The sequence below is a fragment of the Symphalangus syndactylus genome, chromosome 4 (genome assembly GCF_028878055.3).
Source record: "Symphalangus syndactylus isolate Jambi chromosome 4, NHGRI_mSymSyn1-v2.1_pri, whole genome shotgun sequence".
NCBI lineage: Eukaryota > Metazoa > Chordata > Mammalia > Primates > Hylobatidae > Symphalangus > Symphalangus syndactylus.
Window position 1 is genome coordinate 87,122,010 of NC_072426.2, and position 22,471 is coordinate 87,144,480.

General features: G+C 39.9%; 1 protein-coding gene across 11 annotated transcripts in view; it reads right to left on the minus strand.

Moving 5' to 3' along the window:
- The window catches only part of BMPR1A (bone morphogenetic protein receptor type 1A), a 174,675-nt gene that overhangs the window by 117,491 nt on the left and 34,713 nt on the right, over positions 1-22,471 (minus strand). The window contains exon 2 of one of the 11 annotated variants that reach the window (XM_063638129.1): positions 16,597-16,839. The exons of the other annotated variants lie outside the window; for them this stretch is intronic. The gene's annotated coding sequence lies outside the window, so the exon portion shown is untranslated. The remainder of the gene's footprint in view (positions 1-16,596; positions 16,840-22,471) is intronic. 11 annotated transcript variants of the gene reach the window in all.

The window sequence follows — 22,471 nt, forward strand, 5'->3', positions numbered from 1 at the left end:
TGCAGCCATTTTGGAAAAGAAAACCAGTTCTTCAAATGGTTAAGCACAGAGTTGATTCTGTAATTCTTTTCCTATATACCTAAGAGAAACAAAAACATATTTCCACACAAAAACTTGTACAAATATGTTTGTAGCAGCATTATCTGGAACAACAGCCAAAAGGTGAAAATAACCCAAATGTCTTATCAACCAATGAATGAATAAATTACTCTATACAATAAAATAATATTCAGCAGCTGGGCATGTTGGCTCATGCCTGTAATCCCAGCACTTTGGGAGACTGAGGCGGGTGGATCACCTGAGGTCAGTAGTTCAAGACCAGCCTGGCCAACATGGAGAAACCCTGTCTCTACTAAAAAAAAAAAAAGAAAAAAATACAAAAATTAGTCGGGCGTGGTGGTGGGTGCCTGTAATCTCAACTACTCGGGAGGCTGAGACACAAGAATCGCTTGAACCCAGAAGGTGGAGGTTGCAGTGAGCCGAGATCATGCTACTGCACTCTAGCCTGAGAGACAGTCTCACTCTGTCTCAAAAATAATAATAATAATATTCAGCAACTAAAAGAAATGAAGTACTGATACGTGCTATATGGATGAGCCTTGAAAAAATGTGCTAAATGAAATATGCCACGCACAAATATGCAATTCCACCTATATAAGGTACCTAGAACAGGCAAATTCATATTAGACAGAAAGTACTATAGTGGTTACCAGGGGCAGGAAGGAAGGAACACTACAGAGTTATTGTTTAATGGGTAAAGAGTTTCTGTTTGCAGGTGGGCATCCTGGCTCAAACCTGCAATCCCAATACTTGGGGAGGCTGAGGGGAGAGGATCGCTTGAGGCCAGGAGCTGAGGCCTAGATGACAGAATAAGACCCTGTCTCTTAAAAAAAGAAAAAAGAAAAAAAAAAAAAAAAGAGGCCGGGTGTGGTGCCTCACTCCTGTAATCCCAGGACTTTGGAAGACTGAGGCAGGAGGATCACTTGAGCCCAGGAATTCAAGACCAGACTGGGCAACATGGCAAAACCCCATCTCTGCAAAATAAAAATACAAAAATTAGCTAGGTGTGATGGCACACACCTGTAGTCCCAGCTACTCGAGAGGCTGAGGTGGGAGAATCGCTTGAGCGTGGGAAGTGGAGGTTGCAGTGAGCTATGATTGTGCCACTACACTCCAGCCTGGGTGACAGAGTGAGACCCTGTCTCAAAAAAAAGGGGGGGGGAGGGGGCCTGTTTGGGATGATGAAAAAGTTCTGAAAATACACAGTAGTGATAATTCCATGACAATGTAAATATACTTAATGCAACTGGAATTGTATACTTTAAAATGGTTAAAATGGTAAATTTTATGTTATGCATATTTTATAATTTTAATAAAACAGCAGGGGAAAAACTCAGGAGACTGATTTTTTTTGCCTTCCCATCACTGAAATGAGATTTTTCACAATGAATGAACGACTCATAATAAAGAAGATCAGGGCCGGGCGCAGTGGCTCACGCTTGTAATCCCAGCACTTTGGGAGGTCGAGGCGGGCGGATCACGAGGTCAGGAGATCGAGACCACGGTGAAACCCCATCTCTACTAAAAATACAAAAAATTAGCCGGGCGTGGTGGCGGGCGCCTGTAGTCCCAGCTATCAGAGAGGCTGAGGCAGGAGAATGGCGTGAACCCAGGAGGCGGAGCTTGCAGTGAGCCGAGATCACGCCACTGCACTCCAGCCTGGGCGACAGAGCGAGATTCCGTCTCAAAAAAAAAAAAATAAAATAAAGAAGATCAAAACAGATAGGTGAGCACAGGACTCAATATGAGTTCAAGTTCTGTTGTTCCAAGACAGGATTATAATTTACAATTCAAATACTGAGAAACACTCAGGGAAGATAACTGGATCCCTGTTAAGTAGCCTGTGATGAATCAGAGAAACAAAAGATTATTGAAGATGGGCATATAATGTCCTGATTTGGGTAACGGGTGGGAGATGGAAATTCTGGAAACTGAAAACCAAACAAAGTTTGACCATAAATTGAGGCAAAATGCAATGGTGATTGTAAAGAAATAATCTTTGTACATTTAAGGGAAGTGATAACATCAAAACTGTAGCACTTCACAGTTTAAAATCAGTTTTCACCAACATTGTAACTGAATTTCAAGCAATCTCATAACTTAAGTAATATCCTTCTTCCATTTTATGGGAGATAGGGTTTAGACAGGACAAGTGGTTTGTCAAACTCAGGCCATTGCTTCAAATCTCTAAACTCTTTCAGTGAATTGACGTTACATGAAATAAGTTGAATGGACGAAAGCTCATAGTTCCATCTTTGGAAACTAGAAAACGAAGAGCAAATTAAATTCAAAGTAAGTGGAATAAAATAAAAATATAATAGTATCAATGATACTGAAAATAGGAAATCAATAAGAAAAAACTAAAAGCTGGTTCTTTGAAAAGATCATAAAATTGATAAGCCTTTAGCTAAGCCAACTAATTAAAAAAAGATGACACAAATAGCTAGTATCAGAAATGAAAAAAAAAGATCACTACAGAGCCCCTCTAAATGTACATTTAAAGGATTATAAAGGAATACTATGAACAAACTTACGATTAAAAATCTGATAATTCAGATGACGTGGATCAATTCCTTAAAAGACACAATATGCCAAAACTCACACAAGAAGATACAGATAATCCAAATAGGCCTATATCTATTAAAGATATTGGATCAGTAAGCAGTAACCTTCCAAAACAGAAAGCAACAGGCCCAAATGAGTTCTGCTGAGCTGGGTGGATTGCCTGAGGTCAAGAATTCAAGACCAGCCTGACCAACATGGTGAAACCCTGTCTCTACTAAAAATACAAAAATTAGCCGGGCATGGTGGTGTGCACCTGTAATCCCAGCTTGTAGGGAGGCTAAGGCAGGAAAACTGCTTGAACCCGGGAGGCAGAGGTTGCAGTGAGCCAAGACTGTGCCACTGCACTCCAGCCTGGGCAACAGAGTGCAACTCCGTCTCAAAAGGAAAGAAAAACAACTATAGAACAGTATCTTGATAGAGATTACAGAAGCGTATGCACTGTCAAAACAGATTAAACGGAATACATAAGAACGATGGGGACTGGGCATGGTGGCATATGCCTGTAATCCCAGCGCTTTGGGAGACAGAGGTGGGGGAATTGCTTGAGGCCAGGAATTCAAGACCAGCCTAGCCAACATAGCAAGACTCTGTCTCCACACAAAAAAATTTAAAAATCTGCCAGGCATGGTGGCATACATCTGTAACCCCAGCTACTCAGGAGGCTGAGGCAGGAGGACCGCTTGAGCCTAGACGTTCAAGGCTACATGAGCTATGATCATCTCACTGCACTCCAGCCCGGATGAGAGAGAGAGATTCTGTGTCAGATAAACAAGTAAGTCAAAAAAGAACTATGCATTTCACTAAATACAGAAATCCATAAATTATACTTCAATTTTTTTAATTAAAAATAAATTGGGCCGGGCACGGTGGCTCACGCCTGTAATCCCAGCACTTTGGGAGGCCGAGGCGGGCGGATCACGAGGTCAGGAGATCGAGACCATCCAGGCTAACACGGTGAAACCCCGTCTCTACTAAAAATACAAAAAATTAGCCGGGCGAGGTGGCGGGCGCCTGTAGTCCCAGCTACGCAGGAGGCTGAGGCAGGAGAATGGCGTGAACCCCGGGGGGCGGAGCCTGCAGTGAGCCGAGATTGCGCCGCTGCACTCCAGCCTGGGTGAAAGAGCGAGACTCCTTCTCAAAAAAAATAAAATAAAATGAAAAATAAATAAATAAATTGGAAATGAAATTAGAATGAAATGGACTGGGGAAAGGCCAAAAAAATCCTGAGGGGTTGGTTTAGAATTAGAAGTATTAGTATAAACTAAAAATGATTTTAAAGATAATATGTTAAAAAATAATAGTCTATTTCCTAGATACATTTGTTGAAAGTGGCTAGAACCAATGACACCCCAGTATCAATGAGAACATCTAAGACCCAGATCTTGGTTTCTATATATTGAATCCCACGAAGAGAAACCAGGGCTCCTTAGAGACATGACTGATTCTGGGGATGGGGCAAAGAAGGTCCTATAGAAGCCTGGAACATCACTATAGCAAAAAGAAGTGCTCTTTATTTTATTTTTTTTTAAAGGGAAGAAAAAATGACAAGGCCATATCCAAAGGACACGAGAGCCGGAATGAAGAGACTTCCACTATCAAACTCTGGGACAACATGAACCTCAGAAAACATAAGGGCTGGTCAGGTACAGTGGCTAATGCCTGTAATCCCAGGACTTTGGGAGGCCGAGGCAGGCAGATCCCTTGAGCCCAGGAGTATCAAGCCTGGGCAACATGGTGAAACCCCCATTTATACTTTAAAAAAAAAAAATTTCGTCAGGTTTGGTGGTGTGCACCTGTAGTCCCAGCTACTTGGGAGGCTGAGATGGGAGGATCAACTGAGTCTGGGAGGTCAAGGCTGTAGACAGCTGTGATCACACCACTACACTGTAGCCTGTGCAACAGGAGTGAGACCCTGATGAAAAAAATCCATAAGGACTATAACTCATTGAACGAAATGGAGTCTGTCAGCCCATAGTGACGACAACTAAATAGATAAATCAAACACATACATAAGGGAGTAAGAAGGGTTCTTACAGAATTCAGAATGATAAATGTAGAACTAGTGATGAAAGTGGAAAAATCACCATTCTACAACTATAAATAGTCAAGACCAATTAAATCTGCAGGGAAGTAGTGAATTTTATAAGGAATAAGACCTTTGTGTGCTCTTGAAGTTTCTCCCCCCAGATTGCTTACTAGTTACGAGAGGGAAAACGGTAATTATAGAGAGGAAAAACTGGACAACACCTTGACCAGGTGATCAAAATTAACATGACCAATGACAGGTAGGACAGACATAGTATGCTTCTGAGTCTGATACCCTAGAAGGACACATCGTCATTTATGTAGACTTCTGGCCGGAGATGCATCACCTGAATCTAACAATGAGAAAATGCCAAGCCCAAAGTGAGGAATATTCTAGAAAATAACTGGCCTGGTGTTCTTCAAAAATGTTGATGTCATGAAACACAACAGGTGGCTAAGGAACTGCTTCAGAGAGAAGGAGATTAAAGAGGCAGGACAACCAAATGCAATATGTGACTCCAGATTGAATCCTCCACTGGAAGGGAAAAATGCTTTAAAAAAAAAAAAAAAAACCTCAGTTGAGCCAACTGACAAAACTGGAATACAGACTGCAGATCAAAGTGCCGCCTCAATGTTAAACTCCCTGAATTTGATAACTGAAGAATGATTACACAGAATACCCATGTCCTCAGAAAATGGAAGCTGAAGGCCGGGCACAGTAGCTCATGCCTGTAATCCCAGCATTTTGGGAGGCCGAGGCAGGTGGATCATGAGGTCAGAAGATCGAGACCATCCCGGCTAACACGGCAAAACCCCATCTCTACTAAAAATACAAAAAATTAGCCCAGCGTGGTGGCACGCGCCTGTAGTCCTAGCTACTCAGGTGGCTGAGGCAGGAGAATCGCTTGAACTGGGGAGGTGGAGGTTGCAGTGAGCCAAGATCCTGCCACTGCACTCCAGCCTGGGCGACAGAGCGAGACTCCGTCTCAAAAAAAAAAAAAAAGAAAAAAGAAAATGGAAACTGAAATAGTAAGGGTAAAGGGGCATAATATCTACAACCTCACTCTTAAAAATGTGTGTGTGTGTGTACAGGTAGGAGTGAAGAGACAGAAGCAGAGAATTATAATGCAAATATGGGAAAATGTTAAAAACTGGTGAATGTGGGTATGAAGAGTATGGGCATTCACAATGGTATTCCTGCATCTTTTCTAAGTATGAAATGATTTCAAAATAATAAAAATAAAAATGAATTAAATTCATATATTCAAGTTCTAACCGCCAGTACCTCACACCATAAATTTGTAAATAGGGTCTTTACAGAGGTAATCAAGTTAAAATGAGGGTATCAGGGTGGGGCCTAAACCCAAACAAACAAATAAAATAATTAGAATCACAAAAAAAAATACCTACAAACATTAAGCTAAAATAAATTCAAAACTTTTTATAGATATGAGACATACTTGATCAAATACAAGTGTTTAAAAACACAAATACTTGGGTTATTCACTGGTGGTCACAAAATAAAGATTGAGGAAATCATCAAACACCAACCTTGCACCAATCTTGTATTTAATAAATAAATTAAATTCATATATTAAAGTCCTAATCCCCAGTACCTCAGACCATAAATTTGTAAATAGGGTCTATAAAGAAAATCATGTGTGGCTGGGCTCAGTGGCTCATGCCTGTAATCCCAGCACTTTGGGAGGCCTAGGCGGGTGGATCACTTGAGGTCATGAGTTCGAGACCAGGAGATGGCGAAACCCCATCTCTGCTAAAAATATAAAAATTAGCCGGGTGTGGTGGTGAGTGCCTGTAGTCCCAGCTACTAGGGAGACTGAGGCAGGAGAATCACTTGAACCCACGAGGTGGGGTTGCAGTGAGCCAGGATCACGCCACTGCACTCCAGCCTAGGCGACAGAACAAGACTCTGTCTCAAAAAAAAAAAAAAAAAAAGAAAACTATGTGATATAAAACCACTAACCAAACCCATATATTACTAAGTCCCAATTGTGAATATATTAAAACTGATTTAGCAAAGTTATTCCTATTTAAAGTTGATATATTTTAAATCCCCTGAGAATAAACTGAAAATTATTAGAAAAGAGGGAAGTTAAACATGTTGAATGATTTAATAAAAATTAGTAAGCTGTGTATATATTAACAAAACTGGTTAGAAAATATAGTGGAAAGTCCGAGCGCGGTGGCTCACGCTTGTAATTCCAGCACTTTGGGAGGCCGAGGCGGGCGGATCACGAGGTCAGGAGATTGAGACCACGGTGAAACCCCGTCTCTACTAAAAAAAAATACAAAAAATTAGCTGGGCGTGGTGGCGGGCGCCTGTAGTCTCAGCTATTCGGAGAGGCTGAAGCAGGAGAATGGCGTGAACCCGGGAGGCGGAGCTTGCAGTGAGCCGAGATCGCACCACTGCACTCCAACCAGGGTGACAGAGCGAGACTCCATCTCAAAAAAAAAAAAAAAAGAAAAGAAAAGATAGTGGAAAAACAGTATCATTCACAATAGCACCCACAAATGTAACACACGAGAAAAACTACAAAACTTTACTGAAAGTCAAAAAAGACTTCTGAAAGATGAAACGCGATTTTATTAATTAGTAAACTATATACTGTAAAGATGGTAGTCCTCTCCAAATCAAATCATTCAGTCAATGAATATTAGCAGGCTTTTAAGTAGAATCAGCTAAAAAATTTCTAAAGACAGTTGGAAAAATAAACAAATATCCTTGACTTTTGAAAAAGTCAGAAAAATTTGCTTTACCAAGTATTAAAATGTACCCAAAGCTATATTGATATAAACAGTGTGACTCCACTGTCAAGAGACAGGTCACAAGAGACCAAAAGTAGATCCAAATATATATGAGAATATAATAAAAGTAACATCTCAAATCAATAAAGAGTGGTGAAAGAATTTGCTAACCATTTAGGAAAAAATTAAGTTGGATCCTTACCTCATGCAACAAAACTAATTCCAGATAAATAAAACGTTCAAATATAAAATGTAAAACTATAAAAGAACTGGAAAACACTACTGTAATGGGGAAAGAAATGTCTAAGTTTGACATCAAAAGTAAAAACCATAAAGAAAAATGTGGCTGATGTAAATTGTTATTAAAGATAATAATGGCCAGGCAGGGTGGCTCACGCCTGGAATTCCAACACTGTGGAAGCCAAGGACTGCTTGAAGCTAGGACTTTGAGATCAGCCTGGGCAACAAAGCGAGATACTGTCTCTTTAAAAAACAATTAACACCAAATTTAATTTTCTTCTGTTTCATGTAGCAACCTTGGTAAGCTTGTGACATTATTATAATTATGTTGTGCTTCAGAATTGTGACTATGGCAGTAACATCAGTATATTTTATTCTACCCATCTGACTTCACTTTAAAGAAAACAATTTTTCATTTTGATTTGACAACTGACTTTTCCTAGAATGGTTAGGAAGATATGCAGTAAAAAAGGACTTAGGGTCTTTTTTTTCTTTTTTTTGAGACCGGGTCTTGCTCTGTCGCCCAGGCTAGAGTGCAGATCCCTAGATAGGGCCACAGCCATGTATCACAACGCCTGGCTAATCTTTGTCTTTTTTGGAGACATGGAATCTCACTATGTAGTCCACAGGTCTCCAACTCCTGGGCTCAAGCAATCCTCCTGCCTCAGCCTCCCAATTAGCTCCTTTTTTTTTTTTTTTTTTAACATGTCTGTGATTATTATGTTTGGCTGGAATGAAAGAAATTATCTAAAATTCAGCTAATTTCTGACAAGTTGGTGTTGAGTTATTAAAATGCATACAAATTCCTACGCTGATTAAAGCTAACATTCTACGTTAATGAATGAGAAGTGTCTGTAAGGATGGTGTTTTTTTTTTCTCCCTCAAGCTTGTACCAGCTGATCTGAGAGCTACTTGAACCTCAACTGGTTAAATGACCTAGGTTATAAGCAAATGTTCTAAAGGGGAAAAAACTGCTTATTTGAATGTGACATCCCACATCAAATTCTTAGTTTCTTCTCCCTTTCCTTTACGTAATAGTCATTCAAGCATTTGTATCTGCAATATAGAGGCAAAAAGTACTAATGTAGTTCAGATTCTTTAACATGGGTTATTTTTACTTTCCAAGTCCCATTTTTCATCCTTTCATAAATTAGCCCAAAATGTAGGGTATAGTATATAAGGCCAGAATTATGATACTCACTGTACACAGGGCTTAAGGGATTCAGGGCAAGGGCAGAAGCCAGCAAGACACCATCCTCAGCCCTGATCTGGAGCGCCCCTCACCACCATCTGGACTGTGCTGAAAGATGTGGAAGGCTATATGCAGAGTTGTATCACAGCGGCTAAGAGTTTGGCACAGGAGAGCCAGCTGTGCCAAATGCTACTGAGAGAGTAAAGATGGGGCTGGACCACGGAGGCCCTCAACAACGCAGACAAAAATGGCCTGAGGAATGCAAACTGTAGTGGACAGGAGAATAAGAATCAGGCAAGGGTGGGGGGCGGTGGCTCACGCCTGTAATCCCAGCACTTTGGAAGGCGGAGGCGGGCAGATCACAAGGTCAGGAGATCGAGACCATCCTGGCTAACATGATGAAACCCTGTCTCTACTTTAAAAAAAAAAAAAAAAAAAAATTAGCCGGGCATCATGGCGGGTGCCTGTGTCCAAGCTACTTGGGAGTCTGAGGCAGGAGAATGGCGTGAACCCAGGAGGCGGAGCTTGCAGTGAGCCGACATGCGCCACTGCACTCCAGCCTGGGCGACAGAGCAAGACTCCGTCTCACAAAAAAAAGAATAAGGCAGGTTAAACAGTTGAAGGAAGGTGAAGGAGAGGAAGTGTTGCAAGCAGACCATCCCTGAAGCATCTGGCTAAGGAAGGGGTAGAGGCTGACTTTTTTTAAGGGAATGGTTGGGTTTTCTTACCAAGTCTCTACCAGAGATTGTTTGCTGATAGGAATGAATCAAAAACAGGGGTAATGACTAAAGAAGAGAGGGGGGAAACAGTCAAAATTCACATAGATATCATATACAAACAGAGCTAACTAGGTGATATTAATCCCTAAGCTTCTATCTTACTGCCATGCAAAACATACAAATTTTCTCGCCATCTCTAGACACTTAGGAAGTTTCTCATCATACACAAGTCCATGAAGATTCTTTTCCTCGCAGCGGCACTACTAATTTTATTCTCATTTTAAAATAATGCCTTTCAATGTCTGAATTCCTCTTCTAGTTATTCATTACGTATCTTCTCCACATATATTAATTGCTATGAATTATGTCTTAACTCCTAAGAAATAGGACTTTTGACAGATATAAATAGAAATGTTCATTATTTTCACAAAGAATTACATGCTTTCCTGTTTTTCTTAAAACACAAATGGCCTGGCCAGGTGGTGGCTCATGCCTGTAATCCCAGCACTTTGGGAGGCCAAGGCGGGTGGATCACTTGAGGTCAAGAGTTCAAGACCAACCTGGCCAACATGGTGAAACCCTGTCTCTACTAAAAAATACAAAAATTAGCTGGGCATGGTGGTGGGAGCCTGTAATCCCAGCTACTTGGGAGACTGAGGCAGAAAAATCGCTTGAACCTGGGAGGCGGAGGTTGCGGTGAGCCGAGATCGCATTGCACACCAGCCTGGGCAACAAGAGCGAAACTCCGTCTCACAAACAAAAACAAAAACACGAATGGCCTTATTTTAGGTTCCCCTCTTTTGATAGGAACATGAGAACTGTCACTCCCCCCTTGGCTGACTTTATGAAAAAAGAGTCCAAATGCAGTGAGTGATGGCAACTGAGAGCTGGGGAGATGGCAAGGAGAACAGCCTACTTAGCTCCACTGAGGGCTGCAATTGGGAATACAGGCCCTGTGCTGTCCATCTTACCATTTTTCAAGATGAGTCAGAAATCTGCATTTTCTTTTGAAAACTCTCTCAATTTTAATTGTTGGCCACTAATTTTTTTAAAATTACATTATAAGCCAAATACATGCCTACAGGCCAAATCCAACTGACAGGTCACTAGTTTGCAACCTGTATGTTAAAGAATCATGGTTCATCCGCTATTCTTTTTTTCTTGTTTTTAGTTAAATCTTCCCTCCAAGCAATGTTGTTTTTCTATAATATACCCACTTAAAGACTCAAAGTTAAAAGACCACCACCAACAACTGCCATTAAACATCTCTCTTTTAAAAAGTAATTTACTATATTGCATTTTGATACTGGTTTGGAATAGAAAAGAAATTCATTTTAAATTTACAATTACTCTTGTAATCCCAGCACACTGGGAGGCCGCAGTGGGTGGATCTCTTGAGCCCAGGAATTCAAGACAGCCTGGGCAACCAAGTGAAGCCCCATCTCTACAAAAATACAAAAATTAGCTGGGTGTGATGATGTGTGCCTGTTGTCCAGCTACTCAGGAGGATAAGGTGGGAGGATCACTTGAGCCCAAGAGGCAGAGGTTGCAGTGATCCAAGATCACACCACTTCACTCCAGCCTGGGCAACAGACCAGGATCTTGTCTCAAAATAAAACAGAACAAAAGAAAGAAAGAAAGAAAGAAAATTTACAATTACTCATGAAAAAAAGTAGTTATCAGTAGTTATTTGTAGAGCACCTGCAGTGTGCCCAGCACATTACTAAGCATTTTCACACTCTGGTTTTCACGAAAGCCTAAATTACCGTGTAAAGTTGATATTATTATCTCATTTTACAGATGACTTGTAATAGTTCACAAAGTTCTCAGTTTTCCTTTCTCGGCATTCAGAATCCAGCAGAAATGGTTGGTTAGGGTTGCCTTTTGATAGGTATCATCAATCAATGATAATTACAACCATCTTAAATCACAGTAACAAAAATGCAAGGTAAAGATTTTGAAGGACAATATCCTTTGAAAAAAACAGCTAAAACTTTAACTCCTTAAGTTCTCCAATTTCACTAATGTTCCCTGACATCCCTTTAGTAGTCAGTTATTTTCAAGACAAGTAAAATTGAAGTCAGCTCTTCTTTTTGGTTAATATGTTCCTTTCCAGAACCTCTAAAAACAAAGCCTTGCAAAAACCAAAGCTTTTTTATTAACATAACAACGACTAAAAGAACACCACTGACTACTGACGCAAGGCACAGTGCTCAGCTCACATGCATTAAAACAAGTCGGATTCCCCACTCACAGGAGCTTACAGTTTCAGTTTCTGAGAATGGAAACAGATCTGAAAGTAATTATGGTAAGTGCCACAAAGGAGATTTAAAACAGGACGCTGGATAGCTTTCACCAAGGTGTTTAAGTAAAAAGACATACTGGGCAAAATCTCAATACAATTGGAAAGGTAGAAAGACAAACTGCTCCCTTACAGTGAAGTGGTTCCTTTAAGATATTACAAGGCCTGAAGGCTTACATTAACATCTTATAAATACACAGTTCTACTCATATTTTATATATCCTAGAGATTCCATGTTTAAGTCTTTAATTTTGATCTTTTAAAAGCCACTCATTTTTCTGTAAAACATGCACAAATAATAAACTTAAGTATTTTAAAAAGTAAAACCCTTATCAGGATTTAAGTTCTAAGCCTCAAGGAACATTTAAGTAATTAAAGCAAATTTATATATTTATAAAAATAACAGACAAAACCAATAGCATTTATCAAATAATGTGGAAAGGATAATTGTTAAAATGCTACTTTTATTGATAACATGCAAAAACTTAGTTTTTTAAGTATGGAAATTGTGATGAATGGTCTAATTACTTGGTTTTTGCAAAGATATAAAATGTCATACGGTAGTAAGCTACAAAAGCAAAGTGCCAAAATGAGTCATAACTCCCTAGTAAAAAAAATTGGACTAAAAAAGGAATACCTCTAAAAGTCTTACAAATATGCTTATATAAGAATGATACAAAACATCCATGACCTTAAATGAAGAGGATGTGTCAAAAATGTCTTAATCTCACTAGCAATTAAGATATCAAAATAATAATGAATAGCAAATAGATAAAGTTTTGAGCACAGTCTTAAGTAAAAGATTCAAAAATCTCTCCTAAGATTTATCTTCATTTTCCCATTTCTGAGGCTTACCTAACATCTAATTTTTAAATATATAAATATATTCACTTAATAATTTAAATGACAATATCCTACAGCAACCAACCCAATTCTCACTAGTCACTTTCAAACATCTTCCGGGTCTCATGCATTAACAGATTTCTTGACATTACAGGGAACCACAACTCAATCTTTTTGGAACAAGGTCCATATTTGTACACACGAAGTACAGAAGAAAAACCCTCAATGGTACCTGAAAATGCCATACAATTTGAAGAATTAAAGTTCAAATTCTGGCCGGGCGTGGTGGCTCACGCCTGTAATCCCCAGCGCTTTGGGAGGCTGAGGTGGGCGGATCACTTGAGGTCAGGAGTTCAAGACCAGCCTGGCCAACATAGTGAAACCTCATCTCTACTAAAAATACAAAAATTGGCTGGGCACGGTGGCCCATGCCTGTACTCCCAACACTCAGGGAGGCCGAGGTGGGCGAATCACGAGGCCAGGAGTTCCAAGACCAGCCTGACCAACATTGCAAAACCCCGTCTCTACTAAAAATACAAAAAATTAGCTGGACATAGCGGTGGGCGCCTGTAATCCCAGCTACTCAGAAGGCTGAGGCAGGAGAATCACTTTAACCCAGGAGGCGGAGGTTGCAGTGAGCCGAGATTAGGGCACTACACTCCGGCCCAGACGACAGAGCAAGACTCAGTCTCAACAACAAAAAAAAAAAAACAAAAAAAACAAACTAGCCGGGCGTGGTGGTGGGTGCCTGTAATCCCAGCTACTCTGGAGGCTGAGGCAGGAGAATCGCTTGAACTTGGGAGGAGGAGGCTGCAGTGAGCAGAGATCGCGCCACTGCACTCCAGCCTGGGCGACAGAGCAAGACTGTCTCCAAAAAAAAGAAAAAAAGAAAAGAAAAAGAAAGGAAAAATAAGAGTATAAACTGGGAAGAAAAATTGGAGCCACAATATAGAAAGCCAAGTATAAAATCAAGTTACTGGGCAAAAATGTGTGAATAAATTAGAACTAAAGCATGAGAGCTAGAGAGAATAAAACTTTTATGAACAGGACAAAACAGAACACCAACTCCCAATACCCAACCACAAACTTCTATTGGCTGTACCTTTTCTCTTTTGGAAAAAGCTCACTGGGACAATATTCTGCTAAGAAAATACAGTAACTCAGTCTCAGTGACATGGCAAAACCCTGTCTCTACAAAAAATACAAAAATTAGCCAGGAGTGGTAGCGTGAGCTGGTCCCAGCTACTTGGGAGGCTGAGGTGGGAGCACTGCTAGAGCCTAGGAGGTGGAGGTTGCAGTGAACTGAGATCATGCCACTGTACTCCAGCCTGGGCAACACATAGAGATTCTGTCTCAAAAAACAAAAAAGAAAAAACAAGGGAAGAAAAGAAAATACAGCATCTACTCTCAAAATACTAAAAATAAATAATAAATAAATAAATAAATGTGCCTAAATGTATGTGATATAATTCTGATTACTAATTATAGTGACTTTCTTCAGAAGGGTAGTAAGCAAATTGATGAACATTATTAATACTTAAAATGACCTAAAAGTGAAGACAAAAGTAGCATTTCTTAATGGACGAATAATGTTTGACAGGGATTTACAAACAGCTTATAAATAATGCTTAAACTTCCTAACCCCTCAGAAAAGGGACCAGTCACATATTTATAAACACGTATTTATGAAATACATTTAAACTTTAATAACCAAAATTGTTTAAATAATTCCTTAAAGGCTAAAAAAAAAGCTTATATTCTAACTAAAACCAACTGGAAAAAAATTACAACATAAAACAGTCAAATTAATATTCAAAATATGGCACTGGGATTTTATGATCATTTTTATGTGAAAATTCTTTTTAAACTCTTCATTTATCTAAGAGTAGCAAGGAAACAGAACAAAAGAAATATTGTAACTGCTTTGGGGACTTTTTACCACTACCTTTCTGAAACACACAATCTAATTCATGGCCATTTTGTGCCAAGAAAGTTATTTTTTTCCCCTCAAAATATAATTTAAAATACTCTTTAAATTTAACTCAATATCAATTTGAGATAAATTGATGTTTAACTGCATTATTAAACTATAACCTTTAAGCTCTGAAAGAAAATATTTTTAAATACCTCTGAATATACAAAGAAATAATTATTTGGATTACTTGAAATGCTAAATTATAAAAAAGTAAAGAAAGCCTTAAAAAAAAATAAGTAGCAACTTTTTAAGAGTATTTAAGTTAAAATGGTACTCTTCGGGGCCCTGTTAGGAAAACTTCCTAATTCCCTCCCTCCCTACTATGGGGAAGGGTTGAAGACATAGTGGCAAATGCATACTCTAGCCTCACTATTGCTTCTCTGAACGTGTGCAGTGGTAGGCTCAGGAACAAAGAATGTGTAACCTGATCTCTTTTCCTTCTCTCCTTCACAGCAACTTTTAGAAAGTAATTTAACCTCCCAAAATGGCATCTTTGTGCTGCTTAGTTTCCCCTAAGCATCTATTCATTATTACAGCATAAGAAAAAAAAATCAAATCACTTTTTAAATATGGTTTTTGCTTAACACAGTGATATTTTTGTCAAACACTGAGTACTTAGACAAGCCAATTATAAATGAATCACTATCTGAGTAAAATGTCTACTAACCAAGATTTTAAATGTAGCTCAGGATTTAAGAAAAATCAGTCTTACTAATGCAAGGTAGACTTACTATTTATTTTGCTTCTACAACAAATATAGTATAGCTCCAAAGAAGTCTACAGAAAAAAAAAAAAAAAAGATTAAAAATTATCTAGATAGGCCAGGAGTGGTGGCTCACCCCTATAATCCCAGCACTTTGGGAGGCAGAAGGCAGCAGATCACCTGAGGTCGGGAGTTCAAGACCAGCCTGACCAACATGGAGAAACCCTGTCTCTACTAAAAATACAAAATTAGCTGGGCATGGTGGCGCATGCCTGTAATCCCAGCTACTCAGGAGGCTGAGGCAGGAGAACTGCTTGAATCAAGGAGGTGGAGTGTGCAGTGAGTCGAAATGGCACCATTGCACTCCATCCTGGGAAACAAGAGCGAAACTCCATCTCAAAAAAAAAAAAAAAATATATATATATATATATCTCTAGATAAATTTGAATTTTAAATCCTAGTGACTATACGAATCACGGAAGTCATTACTTTTAATTCTCATCTTATCTTTTCATTTACCATAATTTAATAAAGGAAATATGTGAATCTGAAAATCTGGAAAGGAATAGAAACCTAAAAATATTTGCTAGGCAGGTATCAAAGAATGTACTGAACTTTCTCACCTTTGACAAAAATCTTAAAAGCCATTCTAAAATTAATACCAACAAAATTTTATATACTTTTTATCCATTTCAAAAGGCACTCTAACTTGATGACTTAATTTGATCTTCATAACAACCTCGTGAGTTAGGTGATCACATATTTGCTTATTTGAGACAGACACAAAGAGACTGGTAGAAATCTCTTGCCTCCTAAACTATTACTTTATTTCAGTACATACAGACAAGCATTACTATCTTGATTTCACCAAAGAAGAAATAAGTCCAGAGAAGAAACCTGCCTAACGTCACAGTGCTGCTACACAGCAGAACAAGATTCAGGCCAGGACCAATCCAAGCCTCACCTCCAACCACAACTGTCATCAAAAAAAATAGATAAAATGAACAGTTTAAAGTTATGTAGCTGACTAAAAACCAACGGTGGTAGCAGGATAATGGACCCTGCAGACATTCACATCCTAATCCCTGTAACCTATGCATATGTTATTTAAATGGCAAAAGGGACTTTGCAGATGTGTGACTAAGGGTACAAAACCTGAGATGGGGCGATTATCCTGGATGAGCTTGTTGGGACCAATCTACTCACATGGTCCTTAAAAGCAGAGAACTTCTCCCAAGTACGGTGGGAAAGAGATGACAGGAGGTCAGAGCCATGTGACCTTGCTCACTGTGAAGGTGAACAGGAAGGGGAGCCTGATCCAGGAATGCAGTCGGCCTCTAGAGACTGTAAGAGGCACAGAATCCATACTTCCTTAGAACTTCCCGAAAGGAACACGGCCCTGTAGACACCTGCATCTTAGCCTGGTGAGACCTGTGTTGGACTTCTGACCTGCAGAACCATAAGATAATAAATTTGTGCTCTATAAACCACTAAAGGTATGGTAATTTGTTACAGTAACAACAGAAAATATACCAATTACACTACATAATTGACACTGTCTTAAACCATCTAAAAAAACTGTCAGGCCGGGCACAGTGGCTCACCTGTAATCTCAGCACTTTGGGAGGCCGAGGCAGGCAGATCACCTGACACCAGCCTGATCAATATGATGAAACCCTGTCTCTACTAAAAATACAAAAATTAGCTAGGCGTGGTGGCATGCGCCTGTAATCCCAGCTACTCGGGAGGCTGAGACAGGAGAATCGCTTGAACCCGGGAGGCAGAGGTTGCAGAGAGCCGAGATCACACCATTTCACTCCAGCCTGGGCAACAACAGTGAAACTCCGTCTCAAAAAAAAAACAAAAAAACAAAAAAACAAACTGTCAGTGAGCAAGCATGTCATCGGAACTCCTGTCTCCAGTACAGATGAAATAAAAATACAGGTTCCCTTCCCTATACGACTCAATGTGATCTTATTGCTTAATGATATTCTGGCCCAATGCTATACTTTTTAACTCTTCTTTCTCTTCTAACAAGTCAACTGTAAATACAAAGCCTTGAAATTCCGAAACATAAATCCAGCTAACTTTCTTTTGCCTTGTCCACACCACCGTGTGTGTGTGTGTGTGTGGGGGGGGGGGGGGGGTATAGATCAAGAGGATGAAAAAAGGACACACAGTAGCTAGAGAAGACTGCATTACGGCAGAAGACTTACCAGAAAGAAACAAAGCAGTGGGCTATTAAACAGAATGTGAATCACTGAACATAGTTCAAAGAGTATTTGCCAAGAAGCTGCACTAGACATAATAATAAATTACTCCTTGATATAGGTACTATTATTATCCCATTTATATATAGGGAAACAGAGCACAGAACAGCAATATAATTTAGCAAGGTCACTGTAATATCAACCTTAAATCTCTTCAACAGAATCCAAATACAATTGTGATCTGATACCCACCATGATCCATTTTAAAATGAAATTTTCACAGCATATTTTCCTCCTTGAACTCATATTTCCATTACATTTGCCCTGCATATAGCAATTGCTAATGCTTGGAAGTCTTATTAGTCACTCAGTCATACACGTCTGAAGTTCTGTTTGTTTGTATGTTTTATACAGACGGAGTCTCCCTATGTTGCCCTGGCTGGTTTCAAACTCCTGGACTCAATCAAGCGATCTCCTGCCTTGGCCTCCCAAAGTGATGGGGATTACAGGTTTGAGCCACTGCACCCAGCCTGTCTGATGTTTAAATGAAAAAAAAAATTAAATTTCCTGACCATAAAGAAGTTTCTAAGTGTTTAAAAAATTATTTTGAATTCAATTACCATTACAATTTTTAGCAGTATGCAATTCATTTAAATGGCAAACATTAAAGATCTGACAGTAGGCCAGGCACGGTGGCTCACGCCTGTAATCCCAGCACTCTGGGAAGCTGAGGCAGGCGGATCACAATGTCAGGAGATCAAGACCATCCTGGCTAACATGGTGAAACCCATCTCTACTAAAAATACAAAAATTAGCTGGGCGTGGTGGCGTGTGCCTGTAATCCCAGCTACTCGGGAGGCTGAGGCAAGAGAATTGCTTGAACCAGGGAGTTGGAAGTTGCAGTGAGCAGAGATCACGCCACAGCACTCCAGCCTAGCAACAGAGTAAGACTCCATCTAAAAAAAAAAAAAAAGATCTGACAGTAATTAACAACATTAAAGGTAAAAATTTTACTGGAGGCTGGGCACAGTGGCTCACATCTATAATCCCAGCATTTCTGGGAGGCCAAAGCAGGTGAATCAGTTGAGATCGGGAGTTTGAGACCAGCCTGGCCAACGTGGTGAAACCCGTCTCTAGCAAAAAAAAAAAAAAAAAAAAAGCCAGGCATGGTGGCACACACCTGTAGTCCCAGCTACTCAGGAAGGCTGAGATGGGAGAAATGCTTGAACCCAGGGGCGGAGGTTGCAATGAGCCAAAATAGTGCACCACCGCACTCCAGCCTGGGCAACAGAGCAAGAGGGAGGGAGGGAGAGAGAAAAGAAGGAAGGAAGGAAGGAAGGGAGGGAGGGAGGGAAGGAAGGAAGGAAGGAAGGAAGGAAGGAAGGAAGGAAGGAAGGAAGGAAAGAAAAATTACTGGAAATGTACCTCTCTTAATGAGATGGACAGGGTTTTTTTTTTTTTTTCTTCATTAGTTCATGTATCTCTGAATAATTATTGCTAAAATCAGACATCACTTAGTGAATTTCTACTTTTCCGTGCGTGTGTTTCAAGAAAGCACTGAGGGCTGGGTGTGGTGGCTCACGCCTGTAATCCCAGCACTTTGGGAGGCCGAGGCGAGGGGATCACGAGGTGAGGAGATTGAGACCAGCCTGGCCAACATGGTGAAACCCCGTCTCTACTAAAAATACAAAAAATTAGCCTGGCATGGTGGCACGTGCCTGTAGTCCCAGCTACTCAGGAGGCTGAGGCAGCAGAATTGCTTGAACCCAGGAGGCGGAGCTTGCAGTGAGCCGAGATCACATCACTGCACTCCAGCCTGGGTGACAGAGTGAGACTTTGTCTCAAAAAAAAAAAAAGAAAGCACTGAGAAGTCTTGTTCATATAAACAGGTAATGGAAAAAAAAGGAATTCTGTCAGTTGGGTCACACGACTTTTAAAATTCCTTCTGAGTTATCTGTTGAAAATTATGTAGTGGTTTTCCACCAGAAATATTTTAAATGATTTAGTAGCTAACACATTTATTATTTGTAAATATTGGAATTGATCCTTCAATTTTGTTAGAAGTGGAAAACTGAAAACCATAAAAGGATTTGTTCTCCAAAGGCTATGGCCATTTATTTTCTTAACACTAAAACCAATATTTGGAATCACCACTTTGGGGGCCCCTGAGGCTTTATTTCATTTTTTGGAGAGATAATTGACGTATAATAAAATTCACTCTTTTAAAGTGTGCAATTCAGTAGCTATCGGCATATTCACAAAGTTGTGCAACCATCAACAGTAATTCCAGTATATTTTTTATCACTAATCTACTTTCTCTGTGGACTTGCCTTTTCCTGATATTTCATAAAAATAGAATAATACAACATATGATATTTTGTGACTGACTTCTTTGAACCTGCATTTTCAAAATTCATCTATGTTGTAAAATGAGTGAGTACTTCATTTCTTTTTCATGGGTGAATAATATTCCATTGCCTAGACAGACCACATTTTGTTTATCTATTTATCAGTTGGACATTTGAGTTGTTTCCTCCTATTATGAATAATGCTGCTGTAAACTTTCATGCACAAATTTCTGTGTGAACATGTTTTTAATTCTTTTGGATATATATCTAGGACTGGAACTGCTGGATCATATGGAAACTCAACATTTAGCTTTTTGAGGAACTGCTAATCTGTTTCCAAACCAGCTGCACAATTTTACATTCCCACAGATAGTGTCTGGAGGTTCCCATTTCTCCATATCCTTACCAGCATTTGTTATTATCTATCTTTTTGATTATAGACATCCTAGTGCGTAAGAAGCAGAATCTCATTGTGGTTTTGATTTATATATATTTTTTTGGAGACGGAGTCTCGCTCTGCCGCCCAGGCTGGAGTGCAGTGGCAAGATCTCGGCTCACTGCAAGCTCCGCCTCCTGGGTTCATGCCATTCTCCTGCTTCAGCCTCTTGAGTAGCTGGGACTACAGGCACTTGCCACCACACCTGGCTAATTTTTTGTATTTTTAGTAGAGACGGGGTTTCACCATGTTAGCCAGGATGGTCTCGATCTCCTGACTTCATGATCTGCCCGCCTCGGCCTCCCAAAGTGCTAGGATTACAGGCGTGAGCCAACACGCCCAGCCTTTGATTCATATTTCTAATGACTAACAATATTATTTTCATGAGCTTATGTAGCCATTTGTACATCTTCTTTGGAGGAACGTCTATCTGAATCCTTTGCCTGTTTTTAAATTAGATTTTTGTTTTTTTAAGTTAGTCACATGTTTGTTTTTGTTTTTTTCTGAGACAGAGTTTTCACTCTGTCACCCAGGCTGGAGTGCAGTGGCATGATTTTGGCTCACTGCAACCTCTGCCTTCCAGGTTCAAGCAATTCTCCTGCCTCAGCCTCCCAAGCAGCTGGGATTACAGGTGCCCACTACCACACCCAGCTAATTTTTGTATTTCTAGTAGAGATGGCATTTCACCATGTTGGCCAGGCTGGTCTCGAACTCCTGACCTCAAGTGATCCACCCACCTCAGCCTCCCAAAGTGCTGGAATTACAGGTGTGAGCCACGGCGCCCAGCCAGTTATGTGTTCTTTATGTATTCTAGCTACAAGCTGCTTATCAAATATATTTTACAGTATTTCTCCCATTCTATGGGTTGTTTTCTCACTCGACAGCGTCCTTTGATGCACATAGGTTTTTAATTTTGATAAAGTTTAATTTATCTACTTTTTTCTGATTGCTTGTGCTTTGTTGTCATATTGAAGAAATCACTGCCTAATCCAAAGTCACAAAGATTTATACCTATGTTTTCTCCTAAGATTTTTATGGCTTTAGCTCTCACATTTAAGTTTTTTATTCATTTTGAGTTGATTTTTGTTTATGGTATGAGGTAAAGGTCCAACTGCATTCTTTTGCAATTGAATATCTAATTGTTCCAGCACTATTCCATTCGTGTCTTAGAATTGTCCTGACACCCTTTTCATCCCTGAGGTTTTCCCACTACAAGGCAAGTGCATCATGGTAAGAGAAGGGTCAGGGAAGAGTTATGCCATTTTTTTTAATAATGGAAAAAGCCACAGTGGAAAGGAATTTGAAAAGGGAGCTGGGTGCAGTGGCTCACAACTGTAATCCCAGCACTTTGGGAGACCGAGGTGGGTGAATCACCTAAGGTCAGGAGTTCGAGACCAGCCTGGCCAATATGGTGAAACCCCATCTCTACTAAAAATACAAAAATATGCCAGGAATGGTGCAGGGGGTCCCATCTACTCAGGAGGCTGAAGCAGGAGAATCGCTTGAACCCAGGAGGCGGGGGTTGCAGTGAGCCGAGATCACACTACTATTGCACTCCAACCTGGGTGACAAGAGCCAAACTCCACATCAAAAAATAAAAAGGGAAGAACCGCTTGAACACTGGTTCAAAGGGAGAAATGCTTTAAAAAAGAGACATGTTAAAGTTTAGGATTTGGAAATTGATTCAGGTAAAATTATCCATGTGCTCGTGCACCTCCAGGAGTCTGTTTCCACTCCAGCCCTAAGACCAATGTCTGGACACTGCTTTACATTACTGCCTCCTAAACTCAGGGTATGGGGGGCATCATTTGGGAACAACTTTTTGTATTTCAATTGTGTAAATAATAAAATGAGACAGGACTCAGCATGAAGTTGATGAAAAGAGAAAGCCTACAGGTTTTTCAGCCTACACCACTTAGCCAAATAGAAAAGTTCATTTCCATCCTGTTTTACATGAAACATTTGATTCAATGTATGCTCTAATGGAATGGGCCTCTTTTTTAAATTTTAAAAAGCATTAAGAAATTTTGCCTTGGGTTTACTAGCTTACTCACCTTATCCCTAATTCCCTTGAAACAAACCCTAGT